A 6,660-nucleotide genomic window follows, 5' to 3' on the forward strand; every position below is an offset into this window, starting at 1 on the left:
AGCAATAGATCAAACATATCTATTATACTGGCTGACACAACCACCACCAAGTAGAATCTGTATTGTACAGAGATGACAGGCTATCTACAGTCTCTCCTACAGATATATATATATATATATATATAAAATCAATGAAAAGTCCGGCACACCATGTTTAAAAAAAGGTATACTTAGCTGGTTGCCTCCACAGTAATCATTGGTATATGGAACAAAGAAAAAATACAGCTCACAGCAGCAGGTTCACTGTAAACTGTATTTTTTCGAAAGCTTGGTGCTGTCAGCATACCGATGCCGAGATCCCGATTGCCAGAATGCCAGCAGGGGGGCGAGCACAATGAAGCCCCCTGCGGGCTCACTGCGCTCGCCATGCTGCGGGCAGTGATGTGCAGTGAGCTAAATAGCTCAGGAGACATTGACTAGCACCAGAGCCAGATTTACACGCAATATATGAGCCAAAGCGCACATCTGGGCATTATACACAGGTGCAGCAGTATAAACTCCTGGAAATTTGGTGAGTTTTGATCAGAGATGTGCGGAAAAGGTATGCAGGGGAGGCACTGCCTCACCTGCCATAGACTTTTTACTCCAGAGTTTTGGCTATAAAAATGATTAGAATAATGCAAAGAAGATATTTCAAACATATTGTATTTTTCATATACTTTATGCAGTCAAAACTCTGGCATAAACGTTAGTATGACAGGAAAGGCTCTGCCTCACCTGCCTCACCCCACCGCATGTCACTGGCTGCGGGCTCGGTGGCTTGCTGTTCCAACTTCTCGCCACAGGTTCTATTCCCACTGAGTGGGAATAGCCCCTGTTAGCCGGTATTGTGGTTGGTGGCAATGTGAGTGTTCGGGATCCCAGCGTCTGTATGCTGACCACTGGGATTAGGCTCCTGGATGCATACAGTGCCTTGCTAGAGTATTCACCCCCCTTTGCATTTTTCATGTTTTATTTACCTGGAATTAAAATGTATTGTTTGAAGGTTGCATCATTTCATTCACGGAACATGCCTACTACTTTGAATATATATATATTTTTTATTGTGAAGCAAACAACAAATAGGACAAAGTAGCAGAAAACTTCACCGTATATACCTATTCACCCCCCTAAAGTCAATACTTTGTGGAGCCACCTTTTGAGGCAATTACTGCAGCAAGTCGCTTTGGATAAGTCTCTATGAACTTGCCACATCTTATCACTGGGATTTCTGCCCATTCCTCAAGGCAAAACTGCTCCAGCTCTTTCATGTTGGATGGTTTCCGCTTGTGAACAGCAATCTTCATGTCTGACCACAGATTCTCAACTGGATTGAGATCTGGGCTTTGACTAGGCCATTCCAACACATTTAAATGTTTCCCCTTAAACCACTCGAATGTTGCTTTAGCAGTATGCTTCGGGTCATTGTGCTGCTGGAAGGTGAACCTCTGTCCCAGTCTCAAATCACAGCCAGGCTGAAACAGGTTTTTCTCAAGAATATCCCTGTATTTAGCACCATCCATCTTTCCCTCTACTCGAAACAGTTTACCAGTCCCTGCTGCTGAAAAACATCCCCACGGCATGATGCTTCCATCATCATGTTTCACTGTGGGGATGGTGTTCTTGGGGTGATGGGATGTGTTGGTTTTGCGCCAAACATAGCGTTTGCTCGGTGGCCGAAAAGTTAAATTTTAGTCTCATCTGACCAGGGCACCTTCCTCCATACATTTGGGGAGTCGTCCACATGCCTTTTGGCAAACTCAAAACGTGCCTTCTTATTTTTAACAGTAAGTAATGGCTTTTTTCTGGCCACTCTTCCATAAAGCCCAGCTCTATGGAGTGTACGGCTTATTGTGGTCACATGCGCAGATACACCAGTCTCTGCTGTGGATCTCTGCAGCTCCTTCAGGGATACCTTTGGTCTCTGTGCTGCCTCTCTGATTAATGCCCTCCTTGCCCGGTCTGTGAGTTTTGGTGGTCGGCCCTCTCTTGGCAGGTTTGTTGTGGTACCATGTTCTTTCCATTTGAAGATTATGGATTTGATAGTGTGCTGGGGGATCATCAAAGATTTGGATATTTTTTTATAACCCAACCCTGACTTGTACTTCTTAACAACTTTGTCCCTGACTTGTTTGGAGAGCTCCTTGGTCTTCATGGTGTGATGCCTATTGCTTAGTGATATTGCAGCCTCTGGGGCCTTTCAGAAAAGGTGTGTTTATACTGACAGATCATGTGACACTTAGATTGCATACAGGTGGACTTCATTTCACTAATTATGTGACTTCTGAAGGTAATTGGTTGCATCAGAACTTTTGAGGGGCTTCATAGCAAAGGGGGTGAATACATATGCACATACCAATTTTCAAATTTTTATTTAGAAAAATTCTTTTTTATATACATTTTTCTCATTTCACTTCACCAACTTAGACTATTTTGTGCAGATCCATCACATAAAATTCAGATAAAAAAATAAATAAATTACAGGTTGTAATGTAACAAAATAGGTAAAAAGCCAAGGGGGATGAATATTTTAGCAAGGCACTGTATATACATGGTCGAGTCTCATTACAATGGCCACCTTCTACATTTGACGTTGGCAGTGCATAGCCCATAAAGTACGTCATATACCATGCACAGGTTTGGTGAGTATATAAGGTGTGCAATAGGCCATATGCAAAACATATCCCTTGTTGCTGTCATGGGTAAAAGGGGCGATTTATCTGAGTTGTAAAAAGGCAGGATTATTGGCTTTCGGGCCAAGGGTGGCAGTATTTCTGAAACAGCGCAGTTTGCAAACTGTTCGTGTGTTGCTGTGGTGAAGGTGCGTCGTGACTGGATAAATGGCACCATTGCGAATACCCACTGTGGAAACTGTGGAGCACCACGTGCCATTCTTGTGAGAGGTAAACGTCAGCTACGAAGGTGCGTGAGGGCCGACCGACACAATACAGTGGAGCAGTTCACCATCAGAACCTTGGGGCTACCAGACTTGTGTCTATATCCACAGTTCAGCAAACGTCCAGCTGCTGTCCGTGCTGCACACAGTGGTTTCTCTGGCTATTACCTGGTGGTCATAAAAATGTGATACGACTGCGTGTCTGCATAGCAAGCCCTACACTCCCAGAATGCTTTGCGGGATGATGAGACCCGCGCGCATGCACTGGAGCACGGGAAATACGGTATTTACTGTGCATGCACATTTGTATTTTAGAAACGCCAGTTACCCTATAAATATGGTTTTGGAGCAGGGTATACTTATATATCCCCTTGAAGAAGTCCTACAGAAGTGACAAAAGGACGAAACGCATTGGGATTACAATATACTCCTCCACAGACTTATAGATAAGCTTTTGAATCTCGTTTTTATTGTACGAGTCCATTTTATATGTGTTTTTATGTTAATGAATTTTTTAAAAAAAAAAGACATATTACACTATTGGCTCCTTTCCCGTATGGGAGTATTTATCTTTGGTTTTAAGGTGTGGCGTTAAACTGCAAAACCTGAGATGCAGTTTTAAATATCCCGCTATATGAGAAGAACTGATGTTCAGAGGGTATTATTATATATATATATATTCTTTTTTTCTCCTTCTCACAAGGATGTGGGTATACCTGTTTTATTCATATTCACCGTTGGTGAGGTTTGATCTCATAAGTGTATGAGGAATCACAGTTTTTAAGAGAAATCAGTTTTAATTTGGAGCCCGTGGTGAAGTACGCCTTTGCAGTATTGCACTATTGGGTCCCTGTTTTCCTTTTACTCCACATATTGGATGAGTCCGAGGCGCGGAGAATGGAACGACAGGAATCAAAGACCATGCAATACATTTGAATAGATCATCTATTTGGTATGCATACAAATGTTTTATTGATTGATTAATATCATCTGCACGGAAGGCGCTGGGTCCTACCATCTTTGCATATGTGTATATATATATATATATATATATATATACAGTATATAACAACAGGACTGGCCGGCATTGCAGTCTTAGTTCAGAAATCCTTGCCCTGGTGCCCTCCATTTTTTTTTTTTCGAGGCATTGGTTGATGTACCAGGTCCCATTGATGGTGTGTTGACGGTGTGTTGCTGCAAGGTATGGTAGCTAGATGACCAGTCTTGGCCACCGTGCGCTCAGGTTGGAATTTCTGTGGTGGCACACCTCCAACTGGGGTCCACTGTTGTCTGGTCTCGGAGTTGAAACTGTACATCTAGGATTCATCACCACTGATTATCTCACAGACAGAGTTTGCTTGACAGTCACTGGATTCTGTTGAGTTGCATAACGAGTTTGTGAAGGCACTGGAGTGCCGCTCGCTGCATCCATATGTTTGTTTGTTTGTATATATATATATATATATATATATATATACTTATACAAGGTTTGGCTATTAGATAACAAGAATGTACTTGTAAAGTGGGAGAACATTGACCTTGGACTAACAAAATGTTCTTGCAAGTTTCACTGTCTTGCACAGATAGTTTGCTGTCACATAGCATTTGAAGATGTTGTGTTTTCCTGTGCATCATAAAAAAGTAGAGCAATATTTTAATGTCAAATATTTACTTATATTGAACAAAACGTCCACCAAATCTTTTTTCTGTATGCTAATCAAGACTTACTGGGCAAATTGTATGTCACGTGCAAGTGTGTTTGAGTGGCAAAATAGATTTAGTGATGGTTGTGTGAGGATGTCAAAGATGATGAACACCCCGGAAGGCCTTGCACATCAAAAACAAATTAAAATATGGAAAAAATTCAGAAAGTTATTCAAATTGACCATTGACTCAACATCCGAATGATAGCAGAAATGGTAAACATCATCTTACCATTACAAAAGTTTGTGTTAAGATGGTTTCAAGGCTTTTCATTGCCGAGCAAAAAGAAAATTTAAAGAAAATGTGTATAGATATTTTGTAAAAATTCAAGCAAAGTCGGATTTTTTCGATAAAGTTAATACCTGTAATAAGCATGGATCTTCCAGTTCAATCCTGAGACAAAACGCCAATCCATGCACATGAAAACACCATCATCACCAAGAATGAACAAAGCAAGTTAAAGCAAATCCAAACTGAAATCCATGTTAATTGTTTTCTTTGATATCAAGGGTGCTATTTGGCAGACTGGGTGCCAGAAGGCACAACAGTGAATCAACATTACTACAAAGATGTTCTAGTGTTCTGGAAATTCTGCGGGAAAGAATCAGAAGAAAGAGGCCAGAGTTGTGGAAAAATGGTTCCCTCCTCCATCAGGACAATGCACCAGCCCACACAGCTCTACTTATTATTATTATTATTATTATTATTATTATTAAACGTAAATTATACCATCAGTCTCATTATTTACTAGCCATGCCAATTAAAAGAAGGCCACCACCATTACCATTTCCTTTCCTTAATCCTTTTTTCACAGTTTTTCAGATAGTAAGTGACATACAGTAGGCCCGAACTTCCCACTTTGCCTTTCAACTATTTTTTCATGCTTCCCCAAAAACCTAATTGATACCTCACAGCCTTATCATAATCATACGTCTATCTCCTAAACAACAGTTGCATGAATGAACAGACTGCTCTCATGATTTCAATATTTACTTCACTTAAAAAATCTCACATCTGAAAAAATAATGAAATATCATCAGTCTGAAACTGGATAATGTTGATTTTATTTAGTTATTCTGGCTTATGTGTAAACTATTCACAATTCTGATCTTAGAAGTCTCCCTCTGAAGAGGCAGATCTTCACCAGAAATAACGCACTTGTAGTGTATAGAAGTGGTGTTCTCTAGGCTTTATTCTATACCTGTATCCGGACCAATTCCACGCCTGTGTGTATGATTTCAGCAGAGAAGAACATTCCCAGGCGCACACTGAGCAACATAATAAAAGCATACATACATTTTCCATACGTAATATATAGTCCTCAGACTAACCTAAGATAAGCTAAGAAGTATTTTAACAAAGGTTTAACTTTAATGAAAGGTATGAGTATATCATGAAACAAGGTTGGAAACAGATGTGTACAGATTTGCAGAACGTGCCTCTTCAAATTTTCCCCACTTCTTCTAGATTGTAGAGGTTTGCAAATGTGGAGCCCTGTTTGATATCCCTGGGGACATGGCAGTAGGCATGGTTAGTTGTGCTTGTGATTGTTCTCGTTCACTTTCTCCCCATGTTTATCACCCTCATGGTTCTCTCTCTGTCCGTTCTCCCAACGTTTCTGCGTTATCTCAATTCTGAAACCCCTTTGGTTCACTTTTCCATCAGTTTCTCTTTCTTGTTAGACTCCAGTTAAACTTACCAGTAGGCTCTCTGCCACTTATCCTCCAGCCTGTCCATGGCCCATCATCTCTGAATGTTCCTTTCCATGCCAAGTGGTGGAGATGGCTGTGGTTGAGCCTAGATACCCCCAAAGGTAAGAGGGTCTAGGTGGAATACAATGGGGCATGAGTAGGCTTGCCAAAATATCCCTTTAATCCGGCACACCTATGGTTTACTTACACAGAACTTGTGTAAATCATAGGTGTCCCAGATTAGAGTGATATTACGGCAAACCTAGGCATCAGAGACTCTTTGGCGTACAAAAGGTGAATGACAGGATTTTGGACTGGAATATATCAGCATGAGTGGACTCTGAGTCACATATAGGTGCATGTGGCGGCTCTAGCCTGGCATATATGGAC

This window comes from Pseudophryne corroboree, chromosome 6, assembly GCF_028390025.1.
Source record: "Pseudophryne corroboree isolate aPseCor3 chromosome 6, aPseCor3.hap2, whole genome shotgun sequence".
NCBI lineage: Eukaryota > Metazoa > Chordata > Amphibia > Anura > Myobatrachidae > Pseudophryne > Pseudophryne corroboree.